This window comes from Neofelis nebulosa, chromosome 12 (genome assembly GCF_028018385.1).
Source record: "Neofelis nebulosa isolate mNeoNeb1 chromosome 12, mNeoNeb1.pri, whole genome shotgun sequence".
Taxonomy (NCBI): domain Eukaryota; kingdom Metazoa; phylum Chordata; class Mammalia; order Carnivora; family Felidae; genus Neofelis; species Neofelis nebulosa.
Genome location: NC_080793.1, coordinates 28,357,920 through 28,379,143, shown reverse-complemented (window position 1 = coordinate 28,379,143; position 21,224 = coordinate 28,357,920). Strand labels below are relative to the sequence as shown.

At 43.6% G+C, this 21,224-nt stretch overlaps 1 protein-coding gene and 1 non-coding gene across 6 annotated transcripts in view; both read right to left on the bottom strand.

The window, feature by feature from the left end:
- ABCA1 (ATP binding cassette subfamily A member 1) overlaps window positions 1-20,989 on the bottom strand; it is a 138,095-nt gene extending 117,106 nt beyond the window's left edge. For 2 of the 5 annotated variants that reach the window (XR_009251525.1, XM_058694682.1), the window contains exon 1: window positions 20,714-20,963. The gene's annotated coding sequence lies outside the window, so the exon portion shown is untranslated. Of the gene's footprint in view, window positions 1-20,713 lie in introns of all 5 variants that reach the window. The other 3 variants (XM_058694683.1, XM_058694685.1, XM_058694684.1) reach the window with 3 other exon arrangements.
- On the bottom strand, window positions 1,351-1,452 carry LOC131492260 (U6 spliceosomal RNA). Its single transcript, XR_009251965.1, has one exon. It is a non-coding gene; the product is annotated as a U6 spliceosomal RNA (small nuclear RNA).
- Window positions 20,990-21,224: the final 235 nt, after the last annotated feature.

Sequence of the window (21,224 nt, the reverse complement as noted above, 5' to 3'; positions counted from 1 at the left end):
GCCACATAGCTGTGCCCTTCAAATGATAAACGGCACCATCGATAAAGCAGTTTCCCAATCTGGAAAGCCACGGAGTTGTTTTAGATGACTATGAGTAAATACCGAGGAAATAACATTGACACCTGGTTCCCAGGTGACGAGGACAATTCCAGTACTGTGTGTCTGTAGAAAGAAAACAATATCCCACGGAGAAACAAGTCAGCTGAGGCAGGCGGAGAGCATCACCTGCGAAACCAACAATCTCCCACTGCCCAGACATATGTACACTCTGGCTCTACTCCACCTGTGTGCACCTGCACACAGGGCCTGGCCCCTCCTTATCAGGTGTCACAGGTACCTCCCGGGAGGACTGTTTCACCCTGCTGGGCAAAAGGATGGTTCTCATAAGCAGCGGATACAACATGCTGTGTGTCCCAGCTGCCCATTCAACAACTGTATTTATTAAATGCTGGAATAATCCCAAGTAGTCAGACTAAAATTGAAGTTGGGGAAAGGGTAGAAAATGAAAAGTGGAAGAAGGGAGGGATACACAGGTCAAAGTTAGGTCCTGCTGGCACTTCATAGTCATGAACTCTTGCTACAACCCAGAAACCAGCTTTACTTCTAAATAGCTCAGTTTATCATTGTGGCCCCTAGTAAGGTAGAGGTGGGAGTGGGAAACTAGGCAAGAGGAACAAATAGCAAAAAGAACTAATGCAGTGACCACTTGTGGATATAAAACCAAATATTGGACTAAAAAAATCTGTGAGTCCAAACGAGATTGCAATGCAAAGGTCAACCTTTTACCCTTTTGCTGCCCACTTCATGAGGACTTGCATTTAAAACCTCTAGAGAAGGAAGAGAGTGGAGGGAGTTTTCAGTTTCTGAAAAGGAAAGACCCTACTACTATGTATTTTAATTCATTCTCTGACAATCCAACAAATCAGGAGTTACTCTGAAATATTCAAGCTGTAGGTCCTATTTCTTTATCATTTGCTCAGCAAACCTCTAGGACACAGACCCCCAAAATTTCTCACCCCAAAAAGAAGAAGAGTTATACTGGCACTGCATCGGTTTGCAATTCGTTGTTTAAAGCTGTCAACGGACCTCCCAAGCACTGAGAGCCAGAATGCCACTGTGAGACGTGTCTGTCATCCCAATTGTTTTGTAAGTGGCCTAGGATAGGGCTTGCATTCCAGAAATACTGAAATAAATAATTAGCTAGATTTTTCTCATGCAAAAGCTGCTCTCTAGGAATCACTTAGTTGATTTAGAAGTTACATGAATCTTTTCAGATCCCCAGGGTAACAATGAGAAGCCTGGAACACAAGTTATTTATTTATTTATTTTAATTTTTAAATTTTATTTAGTTTTTAATATGGAAGCTTCATGAATCTGCATGTCAGCCTTGTGCAGGGCCCGTGCTAATCTGTTTCACTCCAATCTTAGTATATATGCTGCCAAAGCAAGCATACAAGATTGTAATTTAAAAAGAATTAACATAGCAGAGAGAGCCCCAATAGGAATCAACCCCAGCTCCCCAACTATGTGCCCTTGGCCAAGGCTTTATACTCTCTGAGCTTCAATTTCCTCATCAAAAAATGCAGATGACAATACCTACCTTGCATGATATTCAAAGGATTAAATGAGATAATATAAATGAATTCCCAACACAGTACATGGCACATTGTAAGTGCCAAAGAAATGAGTGCTCTTCCCACTTATCTTTCTCTGTTCTATCGGTACCTCCTAACAGAGCAATGGTTTTACCCTGTCCAAACATTCATTTCTATTCCATTATTTCTAGCAAATCCATTGTGGGTTTCTGGAAAGGGCCAAGTAGGAAGGATGAAACCTGAATAGCCTCAGGTTAGAGACCCCCACAGCCAAACCACAGCACAGAGTCCCCTAAACTTCAGTGAAAAATCTCAGAGGAAGAGAAGACACACCTCAATAGAGTGTTCGTGAGATGAGAAAGGGCAGGAAGAGATTTTCTGGAGAGTACTTTCCTGAAAGGAGAGTTTCTGGGTCTCCAGACATGGGTTCTGAGCCCAGTGACCCTCCAGGAGACATGCAGAGAAGGTTGTTAGCAAGAAGTAGCCCAGAGCAGCAATGAAGGTTCTGCTCTGGCTTTGCCAGGTACAAGCAGGCAGGCTTCTTTCCCCAAATCCCCCACCCACCTTGGCATGGCCCTGGCCTCCTGAATAATTCCCTCTTCCCACTTCAGAACACAGTGATCGTTGCTGGGGCAATTCTGTCCACAAAGAAGGGTTTGGCAATGCCCAAACCCCTCCGCTCAGGTAACTGAGGCCAAAGGGACATTTCTACATCAGTTTTCCAAGGAAGTGAACAAACAAACCAAAACCAAAAAGAATGCAGTACTATGTACTAGATTTCTCAATGTTTCAAAGCCAGTCACACACTCGCTTCTGCCCTTATGCACATTTCCAGTTACTGGCTGGAAAGGGTCCTACTTCACAATCACTGCCAGTCAATAGGCCACTCTGTCAATCCCACTCCTGGGTGACCACAGCAGCCACTTCACTGGTCTCCCTGCCTCTAGTCTTGTCCCCCTCCCATCCATTGATCAGGGAGCAGCTGCAATTATTCGATTAAACCATATATCCAAATATGCCATTCTGCTCTTAGAACCCTCTGCCAGCTCCCCACTGCCCTAAGGAGGAAGTCCAGTCTATGTGGTAGTTTAACTGGTCTCCCTGATGACTCCCACCCCTCTCACACTGCTCCCCACCTCCTAAACCATGCCCAGAAGAAACTACTGACAGGCTCTGAATGTCCTACCGCCAGGACTTCTTGGTATGTTCCCTGTCCAGAAAAGCCTTTCTCCCAGCACTGTCTGCCTGGCTAACTCTTCTTCAACCTTAGGTCTCCATGTAGCTTCCACTTGCCCAGGATCCTGTCCTGATTACCTCCCCTGCACTGACACCTGGGTTAGGAGCCCCTCCTGGGTACTCCGAGGGCTGCCTCTCTTTTCCCTTGAAGTATTTCTCCTTCATTCTGAGTCCGCAGGGACCACTTCTGTTTTTTTCATCAATGTTTTCCCTAGTACCTGGCATGCAATAAACAGTCAGGGAATGTTTGCTTAATTAATTGACTAAGAGATGGACAAGAGAAATAGGGTTTCAGAAGGTAAGGGTGGTGGCATTTCTGGGCCTGTGGTAAACTGATTTCTCAAGCTTGATTAACTGATTCCGGTAAATTGTCCCCAGAGAGGATAGCTCTATGTTCAGCAGGCTTCTACCACATGCTCCAAGGCCATAAAGGACTGTTGAGTTTTCCCAGGCGACTCCTGGGGCATCCGGGAAAATGTAATTAAATCTAGGTCTACTTACCACAAACACTAGGTTTAGCTAAGGTCCGAGCAAGCCATACCAAGGTCAGTAGAGCCATGGAATCTGCTTTCTGCCAATCTCCATGTTCAAGTCCTACGTGCTCTCTCTCTCTCTGGGTTGCATCATCAGTCACTCAGGGGGACCACCACCCTTTGCCAACATTTAACATAGTTTCCACACCCTAACCTTCTTTTGTACAGTATGGACCTAGTGGAAGAGGCCTTTCAAACTTTTAACCACTTTCTTTTTTTTTTTTTTTCAACGTTTTTTTTTTTATTATTTATTTTTGGGACAGAGAGAGACAGAGCATGAATGGGGGAGGGGCAGAGAGAGAGGGAGACACAGAATCGGAAACAGGCTCCAGGCTCCGAGCCGTCAGCCCAGAGCCTGACGCGGGGCTCGAACTCACGGACCGCGAGATCGTGACCTGGCTGAAGTCGGACGCTTAACCGACTGCGCCACCCAGGCGCCCCAACCACTTTCTTAAAGAAATTTTCACTTCTGGAGTGCCTGGGTGGCTCAGTTGGTTAAGCGACCGACTCTTGGTTTCGGCTCAGGTCATGATCTCACGGTTCATGAGATGGAGCCCCATGTCAGCTTCACGCTGACAGTACAAAGCCTGCTTGGGATTCTCTCTCCCTGTCTCTCTACCTCTCCCCTGCTCGCTCACTCTTTCAAAATAAATAAACTTAAAAAAAAGAAATGTTCACCTCAAATGCCACTAATATTAGAACATTATTCGTATCCAGAGAATATAGCAGACTGCTAAAGCATAGCCTTCTCAAATAAGCAAAGATGCTCAACATCATTAGTTGTACATAAATGCAAATTAAGACCACAATGAAATACACATCTGCTAGAAGTAGTACAATTTTTAAAAATTTTAAAGCGCGAGCAAGTCTGTGGAACAACTGGAACTCTCATACACTGTTGGTGGGAATGTAAAATGGAACAGACGCTTTGTAAAACAGTTTGGCAATTTCTTGTAAAGTTACACACAGACTTATGATACAGCCCAGCCATCTCATGCTAGGTATTTACCCCAAAGATAGGAGGGCATAAGTTCGCACAAAGACTTGTGGGTGAACTCTTACAGAAGTCTTATAGGGAATAGCCAAAACTGAAAACAACCCAAATATCCATCAACTAACAGATAAATTAAAATGGAATACTACTGAGCAATAAACAAAGAGCAAACAACTGATATGTATAACAGCATGGATGAATCTCAAAAGCCTTACGCTAAGGGAATAAGCAAGACACAAGAAACTGCCTCTTTATGACTCCATTTATATGACATGCCGAAAAGGTGAAGCAATGAGGGCAAAAATCAGATCCGTGTTTGATCTGTGGAGGCTGGTGATGGGTGGAGGTTGAAAACAGATTGCAGAAGGAGCACTGAGTGATGGGAGATCTTCTGTATCATGATTGTGGTCGTGGCTATATACATCTATCAAAACTCATCAAACTGTATACTTTAAAGGGGTAAATTGGGGCGCCTGGGTGGCGCAGTCGGTTAAGCGTCCGACTTCAGCCAGGTCACGATCTCGCGGTCCGTGAGTTCGAGCCCCGCGTCAGGCTCTGGGCTGATGGCTCGGAGCCTGGAGCCTGTTTCCGATTCTGTGTCTCCCTCTCTCTCTGCCCCTCCCCCGTTCATGCTCTGTCTCTCTCTGTCCCAAAAATAAAAAATGTTGAAAAAAAAAAAAAATTTAAAGGGGTAAATTAAAGCCAATTTGACAATAAATCATACTAAAAAAGTTTTAAAATTTTAAGGGTAAATTAATTGTATGTAAATTATACATCAATAACCTGACCCAGCCCCCCCAACAAATCATTTTCCTTCTATTATAATAGTTGACATACTCCACAAGTCCATTCATGCCTTGGAGGACCTGAGAACTGTACAGCATAAAGTCTGATTATTGTGTGATTCACTAGGGTGAATAGTGGATAAAATATTCGCTGCATATTCATTCAACAAACAAGGAAGCCTTAACTCTGCAAGGGTCCCCATTAGCACAACAAATATTTATTGAGTGCCTATTACATGCTGTTCTAGATCCTGGAGAGCCTGAAGTGAACAAAAGAGGCAAAATTCCTGCTCTTGTGGAACTTCTAGGAAGGAGGTGGAAAATAGAGAGTAGCAGGTTAAGGCAGTGGGAGGTAGGAGTAATGAAGAAAAATACAGCAGAGTAAGGGAACAGAAAGTATTGGGGGACGGGGTAACTCCTTTCTGAGCAAGCACCTTTAGGACAGTGAAATGACACTGGGCTGTGCCACTTGCAAAAGGGTCACCAAGTGACACCAAGAATGTCAGACTCAGTGATGCTGGCATAAGAATAAAACTACAGGTTTACAGGAAGCTTGGTGCAAAGAGGAAAATACACATACAGCCCCAGTCAGCACCCACCACGCTGCTCCTCCAGCCCCTTCTTCACCAATACACTTGGCCCTTGTGCACTTCACATTAAGTTTCAAAGAGAGATGAGAAATACAAAGAAGAAAGGAGGAGACAGACAGAGGAAGTCCTGCAAAAAAGACAAGGTAGGAAGGTTTATTTCCCACTTGGCAAAGCCGTAAGAAAAACAGGAACTACTTCCCGTGACTGCCTTGTACCCTTCTAAAGCATTAAATCTGCCTACGGAAGCGTAATAAGGGGGGAAAAAATGCACATGTTTGCACTGCTGCCAGGAACTCTCAGTCTCTGCAGTCACCAAAGGGTCGGTTGGTGTTTTTCCTTCTGGCAAGAACACTGGGGGCAAGTGAGGCCAGGCCTAGAGAGCTGAACTTCCATCTAAGGTGCAGGTCGACCCCTCGGCCAGGGCATGTGCCAGACGAGGGCCGTCCCCAAGCAGGAACCACACCACCACCATTTCTCACTGCAGCAAAGTAGTTGGCCCCTCATAAGGCCATACTCCAGTCAATTGTCTTACTGACAGAAAGTTTGATGCAGTTTTGGAGAACCGTTCCCTCTACACCCCTGTCCCGACCTTATAGAGAAGCGGAGGCCCTCAAAAAGCAAATGGCTTGACCAGACTCACCCCCTAGAGTTAGAGCTGGCCCCCACATGTCTGAAGAAGTAACTTTTCCGGGGCACCTGGGTGGCTCATTCGGTTAAGCGGCCGACTTCAGCTCAGGTCATGATCTCGCGGTCTGTGAGTTCGAGCCCCACGTCGGGCTCTGTGCTGACAGCTCAGAGCCTGGAGCCTGTTTCAGATACTGTGTCTCCCTCTCTCTCTGACCCTCCCCCTGTTCATGGTCTGTCTTTCTCTGTCTCAAAAATAAATAAATGTTTAAAAAAAAATAAAAAAAAGAAGTAACTTTTCCAACAACTGTTATACATCCCTCCCCACTATCATCTTTCCGCTGCAATTCTGTTTGTTCTTCTGAACACACTTCTCTTATGAGTTCTATCCAAATATACCCAGAACGTGCAGTCAGCAACTAGTGTTCATTTCTCCCAGAGAGCAGTCTTAAGGACAACTAGTTCTCCAAATTTTACATAGATAGATAGATAGATAGATAGATAGATAGATAGATAAAGTGTACGTTCTACTTTGTTGACAAATGTCTACATGATTACCAGAAGTGAGACAGAAGTTGAAATTTGTGACAACAGCTTGTCAGCATCTCTCCTGATAAAACGTATCTAGACGTCTCACATCGATAAACAGCTAGCCAGTAACATAGACGTCTCACATCGATAAACAGCTAGCCAGTAACATACAAAGCAGCAGGTAGATGTAAGGCAGGATTGAACCCTACCACATATGAATTGAAAATGAGTTGGCACTAGAGCTCAACTGATTGCATATTCATGAGATGTTGATACAAAAGCAAGACCCACCTACGCATCTGGTCTCCAAAGAGATGTGGAGGGTCCTGTAAAATTAGGGTATGAAACCCATGAGCCCAACAGAGCACGCTTGCTTTGGAAAAGGTCTGTTCTTTTCATTGCATCTCTGAGCATATGTCTCTGGATCAGAAGCCCCATTCAGGGAAAAGGCTAATGAGATTACTGATAGTCAGAAAACCAGGCTGCATGCAACAGGCTCACCAAAACCAGGACTGAAAACAGGACGTAGCTGCTGAGGTGGGAGGAAGGGATTTGGACTGTGACTTCTCCCCTGCTGACCCTGGGGAGCTTTATTAGCCCGGGGTTCATTTGACTGTCTGAGTTTCACTTCTCTGGCCTCCAGGTGCCCCTGAGCTCTCTATCCTTAAGGCCATCCTTGCTAACCCTAAATTCCACCCCCTCACATTTCCCAACCATCCTATAGACTCCCAAATTTAAACTGCCGTTAGCTGCCATTAGGCCCCCAGAGGCCTGCAGAAAGGCCATGGTCTGGTATTCAGCAACCCCTGAGATTGTGTTCCTACTTAAATGGTAATATTTTAATACTCAAATTTGAGGACAAAAAGATGTAAGAAACCCTCCAAGGTAAAAAGTCAAGGGTAAAAGGAAGCAATTCTATCATTATAGAAGATTTCTATCATCCTGGAAGAGGCTCTATCACATACCCATTTTTAAAATATATATCCAGGGGCGCCTGGGTGGCGCAGTCGGTTAAGCGTCCGACTTCAGCCAGGTCACGATCTCACGGTCCGTGAGTTCGAGCCCCGCGTCAGGCTCTGGGCTGATGGCTCAGAGCCTGGAGCCTGTTTCAGATTCTGTGTCTCCCTCTCTCTCTGTCCCTCCCCCGTTCATGCTCTGTCTCTCTCTGTCCCAAAAATAAATAAACGTTGAAAAAAAAAAAATTTTAAATATATATCCAATGAATTTCATCAATTCCAGCAATCTGTGACTCTTGGACACTTTTTTTTTAAGTGCCAAATGTATCATACTTACTTATTATTAACAATTAGTTTATAGAGGAATACAGATTCAATTTCCTGGACAAAAGTATTTGCTAATAGCTAATTTTCAAAATGAAGGCTATGAAATGAACACATACAAACTGAAAGAAGAGACACATGAATACCATCAAATCTGTAACTAGCCCTGGAGAAGCATTATCCTTCCTGCTGTCAACAATTCTATTTTAAAGGAGACTCACAAGGTTTAAATCTATTTCTATCATATTTGAACAGCCAAAGATATGTTTCATCACTCTCAACATTGCAGTTGCTACCAGCTAATACAGTCTCGGGACTTCTAAAACTGCTAAGAGCCATGGTTTTCAAAAGCAAATCTGTCCCGTACCCAAGTTCTTGTTTCATTGTTATTGAATTATGGAGAAGTTCTAACAAAATATTAGAGATAGCCCATCTCCCCCTGCTGATTTCCATTAAACAAACACAGGGCAACCTTCAAAGGAGGATTTCGGCAAACAATACAACTATTTGCTTTTTCTCTGGTAGGAGTACCTAGCATATAGGAAAAAGAAGTTTCCTGTTGAAAAGAAATCAATCTGTCAACATTATTTATCATAGAAAAAAAAATTTTTTTCAACTACCATTATAATACCAAAATAAGAAGGGCCTGGAAGGAAGGAGCTATTGAAGTCAGAAACACCCTGAGCTATACAGAAACACAAGCAAGCAAGTCTCAATGAGCAATCAATCATTTATTTGCAGAAAAATTTGACTACCGTGTTCCCCATTGTTGCAGGAGGGTTTCCCAAGAGAATGTTAGGATAAAAGTCTAGTGACTGTATCAGCAAAAACCATTTTGTTTGGCTCCCATCTCTGAAGGGTCAACATCTTCAGATGTCCAACCTTCTCCTAGCATAAAGGGTTTATTTTTATAAAAGTGCTCAAAGGACTTGGGGACAAACCCAAATCCTTTCACCGCCTTCCCCTTCCCTTGGGCTTATGCTACTGTATGGCAAACTCTTCCTAAACATCCTTAACTCTTTTTTTTTTTTTTTAATTAACTGGCCCAGTAGAAAGCAGGGAGGTTTTGGAGTCAGAGAAAACTGGTTTGGAAGCCTGACTCTGCTCCTCACCAGCACTGGGACCGTAGGGACTCTGAGCCCCTGTATCCTCTCCAGAAAATAGAACTAATAATGTATACAAACATTAAGTCAGTTCCAGGAACAAAGTAAGTGTCCAGTAAATGGTAGCTATTATAATGATTAGTGCTGCTGACTTCACAGGGTGAAGCATTCATCATGGGTGGGGCATAAAGTGGGCAATTTATTAAAGGAATCTCTCTTCTCTCTTCTTTGTCCACAGAAGGTACTATTTCCCCAAAGGCCTTTCCAGAACGAACTGGAGCTCTCCCCAGTGTCCAGCTCAGTGGAAGATGTTAAAGGGGTGACCCTGATACCCTGGTGCCACTTCTGGAATTGTTTTACCACGAAATCCTCTTTCGGGAGCCCCCGGCACTCACTCACACTATTCTCTCCATACTCTGGGCAGGCAACTCCTATTCCCTATGCAAGCACACTGCTCCCTTCCTCCAAGTCTGCAGCACCTGGCTCAGTTTCCCTCTCCACCGTGAAGTCTCCTCCAGCCTCTATATCAACTACCTGTTTGCTACCTGGGCCTTACACTTCATCTTTTCAGGCTCTCCCTACAATCCTCTCCAGGCTACTGACTTATCAGGTGGTCCCTGCTAAACTGTAAGCTACGTGCAGCAAGCTACTGTGTCTCAACATCTTATTCTCTGCCATATTGAGCCCAGTGCCCAGGAAGACTCTATGCTCTGTAACATTCGTGGAATGAAGGCTTCTGAAGTCAGACTTCAGGAATGAGAGAAAATAGTTAAAGCAGGCTCACTACAGTAACAAATCAGAAGTTTCATTGAAAGTAGAGGTTCAGGGGCGCCTGGGTGGCGCAGTCGGTTAAGCGTCCGACTTCAGCCAGGTCACGATCTCGCGGTCCGTGAGTTCGAGCCCCGCGTCAGGCTCTGGGCTGATGGCTCGGAGCCTGGAGCCTGTTTCCGATTCTGTGTCTCCCTCTCTCTCTGCCCCTCCCCCGTTCATGCTCTGTCTCTCTCTGTCCCAAAAATAAAAAAATAAAAAAAATAAAAAAAAAAGAAAGTAGAGGTTCAGATAGCCCAGAAGCATGACAAAATTTCCAGCTGTGCTCAAAGAAACTCAAGTTCAAGCGCATTTAATTTGGTTGTCCTCAAAGCCGCCCTAATTCGCTGGGAAGGACATTCATTTTCATTGGTTTCATGTGGGCAAAGGAGAATGGGTAATTTGCTAGACATAGGCTCTAGAACCCCTGTAAGCATGCCAGCTACAAAAATACCTCCCCTAGGGGCTCAACCCTAAATATAAGACTGCCAGCATTGGTCAAGACTCTTGAACTCTAAACACATAGGCTCAAGTCAAAAACTCACTCAATGAAGCACAGCAATACCTGAATAAAATTTTTCCACCTCAATACTCTATTCCCTCTACATTTGCCAAAACGAGTTATCTAACCCCAGGCTCTTGTCCCATTCTAGCTCACTGAGTATGTGACCAAACCCTAGCAATCTTTATCCAGAACACCTTCTTTCACCAGCCAGCTCTTGAGGCAGTGCGGGCTTCTGTCACATGTCTGAGATGCTTCTGTTTCTACGGCCCAGCCAGGACCAGGTAACCAAGTAAGTGAAAATTTAGTCGGGCTTCCAGGACAGGCACAGAGATCCAGGGTCTGAGCTCCGCCCCCAACTTTACACCTGGAACTCCTCTATAACAACCAAAACAAACCATGTCGCTGGCTGCGTTGCTTAATCAAAAGAAGAAAGAGGAATAAGATCACAAGTTTAAATCCATACACTTGTGATTCTGAAAAGCAAAAATTGAAGGATGTTGGCCTTTTTTTTTAAACACTGGCAACATGAACTCCATTTTTTGAGGTTTGGGAGGATCTTCTCAGAGGAAACAGATCTCTACTATTCCAATTATTATTATGATTCTAAGTATTCCTTCTAGAAAGCGCTGTCATTAAGATTTTCACAAATCCAACATTTTATATGCCAGATTAAAAAGTGTTCAAGGAAAAGAAACTAAACTATTGGGTGCAACTCCTACTAGCCTTCTTTTTTTAAACAGTGGTTTTACAGTGTCATTTAAGTATCTGCACAATCCAATCTCCCAGGCAGCCATGTGCTAAATATCTACATCAGGTAAGCACCAGAGTCCCCAACCTGGTGCTCTGCCTAAGGACAGAGTGCCTTGCTGGTCTCTGCAGCCGCCAGGGGCACATGCACTCCTCTTAATGGAGGCCATTGGAACCAACTGTCAGACAACCCTCCCTTTGCTCTGGGGAAGAGAAAGGCACGCTGTGATCATGTGAAATGTGACCAGGTTTGGAAACTGGAAAATGGCACTGATGCTACTAAATTTGCAAATCCTGCAACAGAACAGACAACTGAATTAACATAACTTGACCAAAGGCTTTCTTTTTTCTTGAACCCAAGGTCCTTACTACAATGAACACAATCATCAAAGTTAAAAAACAAAACAAGACAAAACACCACTCTGCCCTGAATCACAATTAATCTTAACGGGCCAAAATTAGCACAGGGTTTTGTACTTTTGCATAAAGGAAACAGACTCCAGTTAAGACTCGACCTTCAGGACTGCTGTGGGGATTTCCTTCCTATTCAAACCTACAACCAAGGAGCAATTCTAATTGGAGAGAGAGAAAATACAGTTAAAAAACTCCTTAAGATTCAAATTGGACCAACAGACAATAAATTAATGAGGCCAGTCTGATTTTCAAAGATTCAGTGTCCATTTTAAGCTGAAAAGGACAGACTTGTATAGACACAATTTTTTTCTCTCCTAAAAGGACATTGTAAATATTACCCAAAATTCTGGTATAGTAGCAAAAAGTCTGGATTAAAACACGAGGGGCCAAGATTTTAATTTCCAGGTAATGACCCCTGTGGGGTAAATCCACTATATCACTTTAAGCCACAGAACAGAAAACAAGTCTTGATGATAAAGAGGCTGGAGTAGAAGATCTGAATCTAGGAAAACTGCTTGGAGCTTGGGTATCAGACTTGAGCTTGAATCCCCCGTGTTGGTTGCCATGTTGCCATTAGCAAAACGTGTGAACCATGAACGACTTATTTAACCACTCTCTGCATCAGGTATACAGAGACATCTCTGTATGATGGGACATACATCAATATTTCCCCAAACGTGGGAATTCATCACAAGGTGAATTTAAGTGCCACTTAAATTCCACTTAGACAATTCTAGATGGACAGATGCAGTATGAAAAACTGAATCACACAATGAGAAAAATTCATTCAACACTTTTTTGGCCTTTATAAAAATTTTATTACATTAAAGAGAAAGTTTGTTTGGCCTGCTCTTCAACACTTCTTTAATACTGGCTAATACCCCCTTTTAACAAAGTGACAACAAGTCTCTGAGTCCACCAGCACCTTTGGAAAGCAAGTTTATTTCACAGACTATTTAGAAAAACGATTTTTTTTTAACATTTATTTATTTTTGAGAGAGAGAGCATGAGCTGGGAAGGGGCAAAGACAGGGCGACACGGAATCCGAAGCAGGCTCCAGGCTCCAAGCTGTCAGCACAGAGCCCGATGAGGGGCTGGAACTCGTGAACTGCAAGATCACGACCTGAGCCGAAGTCAGACGCTCAACGGACTGAGCCACTCAGGCACCCCAAAAAATGACTTGTTTTCACTCTATTTTGTAAATACACTCACAAAAATGTGAGTCAATGTAAATAACCTGAATGACTTATGTGCTGCCTATCAAAGGTAGGGTGATGGTGACAATTACAAGAGGTGACACGGAGGAAGGCCTAACCCTCATCGTGCTCTCATCTACCCGTGGTCAGTGGGTAAAATTTCAGTCAGTGAGGAATATGAGTAGAGGATGCATTGCAAACAAAAGTAACCAGAGAGGATGAATGTGAGATACCACAACAATGAGGAGCAGGAAGGGGCTCCTAAAATCGAAGGAAATGCAGTTAATAAATAGTTATTAAGCCATACTATGTGCTAATAATCACTGGCGAAAAAACAAATCTAGTTCCTTCAAGTATGCCTCTTATAATCTAGGATAAAAGCTGTCAAGATAGGTCAGAGTCTTATTTCAAAGAGCCTTGAATGCCAAGCTAATGATCATCATGGCAGCAGACCCTCCAAGTCTTCTGACATGTATTTAGCCGCTAGTACTTTACGTGGTATTTGAAAAAATATTTGCCAAAGAAATGAATTTCAGTTTAATGGTATTTTTTTGTACATTAACACATTTAATTTTTTTATATTAACACATTTTTCTAATAGTTTATCTTCCTCTTCCCTCCCTCTCCTGATACCAGAGATCACACCTCACCCCAGTTAAGATCAACGGACACCTCCACCTCCAAGCCCTGCCCCTGGGAGCAGAGAAGGATCCTCAGGTCAATCTAAACTCATTACTCTGGGTCTTTACTGTCTCTCTGCCTTTCCAAGGAAGGCTGTTGCTTCCATCAGTTTGCCTTTATGTCAAACTTGGGTCATCTAAACACCAGATGCAATTGATTTCAAACTGCCACCCCCTTGGGGATTTGCTTCTTCAAGAAAACAAGCTTGGTATGACCCTTGACAAAAGGAATTATTCCCAACCTGACATCTTACAGGAATTTTGCAAAGCAAGTGTAAATAGGGATATGAAACCCACACAACTTCAGTGTCTTTCCTCCTCTCATACACCCCCCCTTCCCATCCTAAAACCCCTTGCTCCTTTTCCGCCCCCCCACCTTCTTCCTTCTGGTCCCAATCTGTTGTGATCTCTGAGATAACAAATTCAGGACAATGCCTCAGAAAGCCCTGTGTCTTGCCCACCTACCCCCAGTGAGAGTCTTCCAAGATATTTAGGAATATCCTTATAAGGTTAGTCCAGTTCTCATCCTAGGATGGGCAGTGGTGCTCCTTTCACATAATGGCTTAACAGGACTGCAGGATAAGTGTCAGAAGCAAAACCTATACCCACAATGGAGAGATGTCCAGGATAGAGCGTCCGAATGAGTATTTTATTTCAGAGAGATTCTCCAAATGGTGAGTTGGAGATGGGAACAACGTCTCACTAAATCATGTTTGCTCTACTGAAGTTTATTGAGATGAACCAACTCCCCCTTCCTTTGCATTTCAGATGAGAATGCCTTTTTGTTTCTATGATTCATCACGTCTTCCTCCATTAAGGCAGATAAGTAGACAATTTCCACAGCTTTCTTGCCTCTGCCTTCCTCTCCTATCACCTTCACCGTGCCACCTTCACTCTCATCGGGAACACTCTTAGGCACCCCCTGGGTGTCTCCTCTCTAGTCTTGAAACCACATAATCTGTGAAACTAATGCTGAAGATTTCCCATAGGACATTATCTCTAAGCAGCTCCGATCAAAGAATCACCCGGTTCCTAAATACACACCTAGAGCTGGAGGATGTAAACACATGAAGGGCTCTTTAAAAGTCATGCACTTCCTCCTCTTTCATTTTGTAAAGCAGGGACCTAAATCTTGGAAAAGTAAAATGACTTGCCCAAAGTCATTATATTTTTTACATATAATTTCAGAAATTCACTAAAGAGCCATGATTTCTGAAATTATATGTAAACAATATAATTCTATGCAAAATTACATTTAATTACACATAAAACTTGGAGTGTACATGTCTATGTATATTTTTTCTGAAGAGAGAATCCATTGATTTCATCATATACTTGAGATTATTAAAAATCCTTTCCCCATAGGGGCATGTAGGTGGCTCAAGTCAGGTAAGCCTCTGACTTGGGCTCCAGTCAAGATCTTGCAGGTTCATGAGTTTGAGCCCCATGTCAGGCTCTGTGCTGACCGCTCAGCGCCTGCAGCCTGCTTCAGATTCTGTGTCTCCTTCTCTCTCTACCCCTCCCCCAATCGTGCTCTGCTCTGTCTCTCAAAAATAAATAAAAACATTTTTTTAATTTTAAATAAACAAACATTTAAAAAATCCTCTCCCAATAAATGATGACCTCTGATATTGGTTATGCATATAAAATTCTTTCTGGGAACTGTCCCATACTAAATACCAGTTATCATAAAACATCTGGACTTCAAGACTAGCCAGATAAAATGTTTTGGCTTCCAAATGCTTCTTGGAAGTTGAATTTGGCATAGAAAATGCCGTAGAGTTTTAAACACACACACACATACACACACACACACACACACACACAGAATGAATAAAAGAACAGATCCTATGCATACAAGGTTGTTTTGGTTTTTTAAAAAGTATTTAAATTCTATATTACTTAGTGAATTATCTCATTCTTATTTTAAAAAATTAATTGATGTGCAAATCAAAGTGCTTTAAAGTGAAAGGTCATAGATGATAACATTTTCTCAAATCACAGCTGCCTCAAAAAGAAATGAAACTGATTGGGCCCCTGACTGGCTCAGTCAGTTAAGTGTCCTATTCTTGATCTCTGCTCAGGTCATGATCTCATGGTTCTTGGGATTGCTTGGGATTCTGTCTCTCCCTCTCTCTACCCCTCCCCCACTCTCTCTCACTTTTCTCAAAACAAACTTTAAAAAAATGAAATGAATGGAATCACAATTGTTTGTTCTACAAAAAGTGAGCTGACCTAAATTGAGTAAAAATTTCTCAATCTTTATCACAAACCTAACTACAAAAACTTCACATATATTTCTATTTCTAAGGCTTTTCTGTGATTATCCCATCATTATAATTTGTTTTTTAGAATATAGCAAACAAAAATTAGTTTCCCATTCTCTTTGATTCGTTCAAGTCAGCTTTTATTGAACCCCTTTCATATCAAAGGGGTTGAATTAAGGACTGGGAGAATGAATCAAAGACCTCCTTGAGGAGAACCGTACACTCAAGAGGAATACAAATACATGTTAACTAAAACCAAAAAAACAATTAAATACATGACATGAATAGTGCAGTAATCTAACCTTAAGGAAGTAAAAAAGAAGGGGATAATCGTCACTCAGTGTTAGCAGGGAGGAGTGAATCCAGGAGTTCATGAGAGGGATGGCATTCCAATCAGGTCTGAAATTGAGTTTTCAAAATGTAAAAAGACAGGATTTCAAACTTTATTTTGTTCCAGGAACTAAGTGTGATGCACCTGCCATTCACTATTCCCATAAATGCTCTTTGCCTTAGCATAGTTTATTATCTTAACGGAATGCAAAGTAACGGAAAGCTCTATCCGAAGACAATTTTACACATGAGCTTTTCATTCTGTGGTTTAAAACATTTCTAAATGTACCTCTCTAACAACATCTATGCTGGTTATCTACCAAGGAACTATTTTTAGGTAAAAATATCCAAATGAAGAGGAATCACTCTTTGCCGTTTGCTAGTATTTCTTTTGTCAAAACTTGGATATCCTGACAAAGTCCTGACTCTGATATTGGCCAAATTCATGGAAACTAAACTGCCCGGGGTTACAACCTCAGCTTCACTACTTACAAACTCTGTGATCAGGCTCCTTAACCTGTCTATATCTCAGTCTCCCCATCTGTAAAATAAAGATAATAATAGTATCCACAACCTGTGCTTCTCATGAGAACAAACTGAAACATCATGTAAAATGCTTAAAACAACATACAGGACACAGTAAATGAACAATAAGTGAAACTGCTTCTAACTAAGTAGAAATGTTTTCTAAGAACTGATTTCTAATTTGCTGTAATAATTTAATAGGAAAACCAGTTTCCCATCCTATTTCACTTTCATAAAGCCGACTTTGACACTGTATTTACTTGCTGAGAAGGATGCCATACGAAACGGCTAAATCTGATTCCTAGACAGTAATGGCAGGAACAGAGAAATAGCTTATTTCAAAAGGTCCACAACATAATTAAGGATAGTACAAGCAGAAATTGTATGGTTTTATAACCAACAGAAAAAAAAAAAAAAATGTCACCAAAGTTAAGACTGACAGCTAAATTAATAGTTCTCTTGCCTTTGTCTTTTTGTTCCTTATACTTTTACAGCCAAACACTCTGCCATTCCATTTTAGATGTATTACACAGGAAAACATTTTGACATCGTAGACCTACTCACAAATATCTGACTGAAGCAATAGTAAAATTTTCATTTTAAAACCAAGAAAAGAATTAATGTTATTGTCTGTTCTTTCCACGGTGTTGCAATCCCTATGCAACCAAGATCCTAAGCTGAGAATTTGGCTGGCCCACTCACAGCACCAAGGGAAATATGATACAGGCTGTAGATTCTGATAAGGGCTATAGCAGATGAATGTACCATAAATACAGTGAGCATTCTCAGAGAGTCCTCTGCTTACAGCAGCTGAAATTGTACCACCTCAAAGCTTAGTGTGGGATCTAAAGTACTCTGGGGTTCACTGGCTGGGTTCAAATCTTAGTCTTGCCACTTGCAAGATGTGTGGCCAGGGACAGACAAGGTAGTTCACCCTTCAGTTTCTTAATCTGCAAAACAGGGATGATAAATAGGTTTGTTGCAGAGATTCAATTAGTATTTGAAAAGCATTTGGAATAGTGCTTGCCACATGGTGCTATTTAATAGCACCTATGAAATAAACATTACAATAACTCTGGCATTTACGGTGATTCCCACATGCAGATATGAAGAGGGTCTCAGTTTTTCATGTAGACCCTCTCCCAGAATAGTTAAATAAAACAAATTTTCAGAAAGATCATTTAAACTTTGATGCTGGAATAATGGCCATATAGAGCATTTTACTTGCATTATTTCTTTGACATCCAGACAGTAAATAAAAATGCATTTGGATTTGAGAGTATTTTAGAAACAAAAAACCACGTCTACTGGTAATTTCTAGATATCCAAAACGTTCACAATTAAAGAGTCTACAGTAATGTCCGCTTAATTACTTTAGGAGCTAAAAATTGAAGTAGTAAAGATATTAACAATTTGCAATCACTATGAACATAGCATAAGTAACTTGGTTCATGGGAGGATAGATCCCTAAAAACTTTTTTTTGGATGGAAAAATATTCCAACTTCTCCCCATATAAGGTAAATACCTACAGAAGGTAATTAAAAACAAAAACAGAAAACAAAAAACTGTGTTGCTGAGTTTCATTCATTTTTAATAATGTAAGCACTGAGACTTCCTACAGTGGAAGTTGAAAACAGCCAAGTCCTAATTATCCTTTTTCAATCCTAGACTGACCATTATCTCATATGAACTGTAAATATGCCCTAAGTCAAAGATGTGTCCATCAGAGGCCTCTATTTCAATGTAAACTGAAATATTTATGACTTGAGATCTCAAATGCTCAGGAGGAGGGCAGACACATTTCACAGGTGTCCCCTCCAAAATCAAGATATGTCGTTCTAGAACATGAGGCTTGTCCTTGCAAGGGAATTACTCTTACTAGAATAGCAATTCTTTGTCTCTTAAATGGACTGTGGTACTCATTAAGCGTGGTCACTCTGATCCTACTGCTTTCTTTCAAGTAGATACCAATTTGCTCTGCGTGACCAACAGTTTTTTGTTTTTTTTAAACTCTCTATCATGAATTATTTGCTTTATAGGAGCAGTTAGGGAAGAGGCTGACAATGGAAACTTTGTACTTATAAATCATTATACTATCTGAAGAGGTTCTACCCCAGAACATTCTCCATTGCTTTCACACTTTCTTTGATTTGGGAGAAGTGTCTTCAGGGCATGATTCAAACAACAGAAAGCCTTCATTATTTTTGTGGTAGGTATGAGAAAAATGGGCCGAAATAAAAGGGGAGATGAGAAATGAGGGACTGTCTGAAAGCTCTGTCTGAAAAGAGGATCAAAACTTAGGTTTGGGTCCCAAACCATTGTTAAAACAACCAGTAAAACTGCTTTTGAACTTGGAAAATTTGGTAAGGTGTCCTTTGGGGGAGGCGGGGAGGGAGACTGGGCCTTAAAAAGTGACTTGCTGATTTTCATCACCAAGTAACTTTTAAAATATCAAATTTGTCCTCTTTTATTTGTCCTCTTTTATGTAAATGTATATACCACCCATTCACTTTGTGACGTGTCACTAAATAATACTCGGATTTTAAAAGCTGACGGTATCAATGCTGCAAAAGACAAGAGCCAATTACTTCCAGTGTCAGACGCTTCTCTCTCTATCCTTCTCTCTCTCTCTCTCTCGCTCTCTCTCTCTCTCTCTCTCTCTCACACACACACACACACACACACACACACACCTTGTTTATTTCCTTCTATAAGATAAATGCTGAAAAAGAGACACCTACACACAACCATGAAACCGACCCACGCCAAGAACCTTCGCCGGTAACAAAGGTCTGGGAATCGGGAAACATTCTGATAAAAAAACAACCAGACGGCCTTTTCGCCTGCTCTCCCGGGATTCCTCCCAGTCTGCAACCACCCGTCTTCACCGGATCTTAGTCGGAACCGGCAAACCATAACGCTTTGTGAAGCCCGAGCCCCCTCCCGCCAACGGGTTGATTCCCAGGCCAGTCGGCCAGGAGGCGCTGCACCATTGCCCCCAGACCACGGGCGGCCCCAGCGCAGCCCACCCTCCCCCACCGCGGAGCCCAGCCCCGCGGCGGAGCATGGAGTTCTGCGCCGCCCTCCGGGGTTACTCCCGGTCATTCCGCGGCACCATCTCGCCCCAGCTTCCCCATCCGTGCCCTGCCTGAGGCAGCCCCGAGAGACTGAACTGCAAAGGGCAGGAAGGATGGGGGCGGGGAGAATGGGCACATCACCTCCAGGTTTCCTCCGGCTCTTCTAAGTCTTTCGAGTTTAAAAAAAAACAAAACAAAACCGCGTCCCCCCCCCCCCCGCTGCGCCAGGCACACCAGCTGGGGTGCGCAAACGAAGGCCAGAAGCAGGACCCCCGGGGTCAAACAAAGCCTCCGAGGCCTCAAGTTGATCAGTAGCGCTACAGACCCCATTTGGGACACCACCCAGCCGAGTTCTTGGGGAACAAGAACGCGCCGCTCCAGTCCGGGGGCGCACGGGGCGGATCCCCAGATCAGAGCCCAACTCAGACCAGCTCCTTCAAGAACGGAGCGGGGACTCAGTGCTGGCATTTGTCCCGGTGGGCGCCGGCCGACCCACAAACAGAGAGGTTTCCAGCCGGCTCAGGCTCTTCAGAACAAAGAGAAGCGCTGGGTGCTGAGACTACTCTCCACCCCCCGCTCCCTCCGCCCCGGCAGCGGCGCCCCCGGCCCAACCAGAACCCTCCATCCCACTGCGCCCGCGGTACTGCGCCCGGGTCTCCACGCCCGGAGATGCTTCCCCGGCTCCACCGCCGGGCGAACCCCGTGCGCAGTAGCGCCGCGTCTTCGGGTAGCCAGAGCTTGTCCTAGGACGTCCTCTCCATTTACGCCGCCCCCACTCCATTTGGGTTGCAAGAAGTGGGGGTTCAGACTGGTCCCCGAAACTCAGCGCCTCCCAGAGCCTCTTCCGCCCCGAAACAAAACAATAACGCCCAGGTCACTGGAGAACCTCTTACCTGTTTTCCACTTTTGTGTGTGCGTCTTTTCCCCCACCCCTTGAAAAACCCTTCCGGAGAAGGGAAAAGGGGGAAAAAAGAGGAGCAAAGCGCCCCGAAAAATTGGTTCTGGCAGCGCCGGTCCAGCGGCGCCCCCCCTGCCCTGCCCACCTGCGCCCGAGGAGAGAGGTGTCCGCTGGGCTCGGCGGATGCCGGCGCCACTCACTCTCCCTCGGAATTACCGGGGTTTTGCCGCGACTAGTTCCTTTTATAGATTCGGCTGCGCTGAGCGCCAGGGTTACTATCGGTCAAAGCCTGTTCTCTCCCTCCTTCCCCGCCCCCTTCCCCGGCCTCTGTTTATGTAGTTCAGTCACTCAGCAGAAAGCACGTGGAGCCGCGCCCCGCCCCTTAAACGGGCGACGTCCTGCGGCTCTCTGCACGCCTGGGGGCCGAGGGCGTGAGGTGGGAGTTGCTGCGGGCCTAGCAGGTCCTGGGTGGGCGCCCCCTGCCCCGTCCGGGCCTGCCAGCCTAG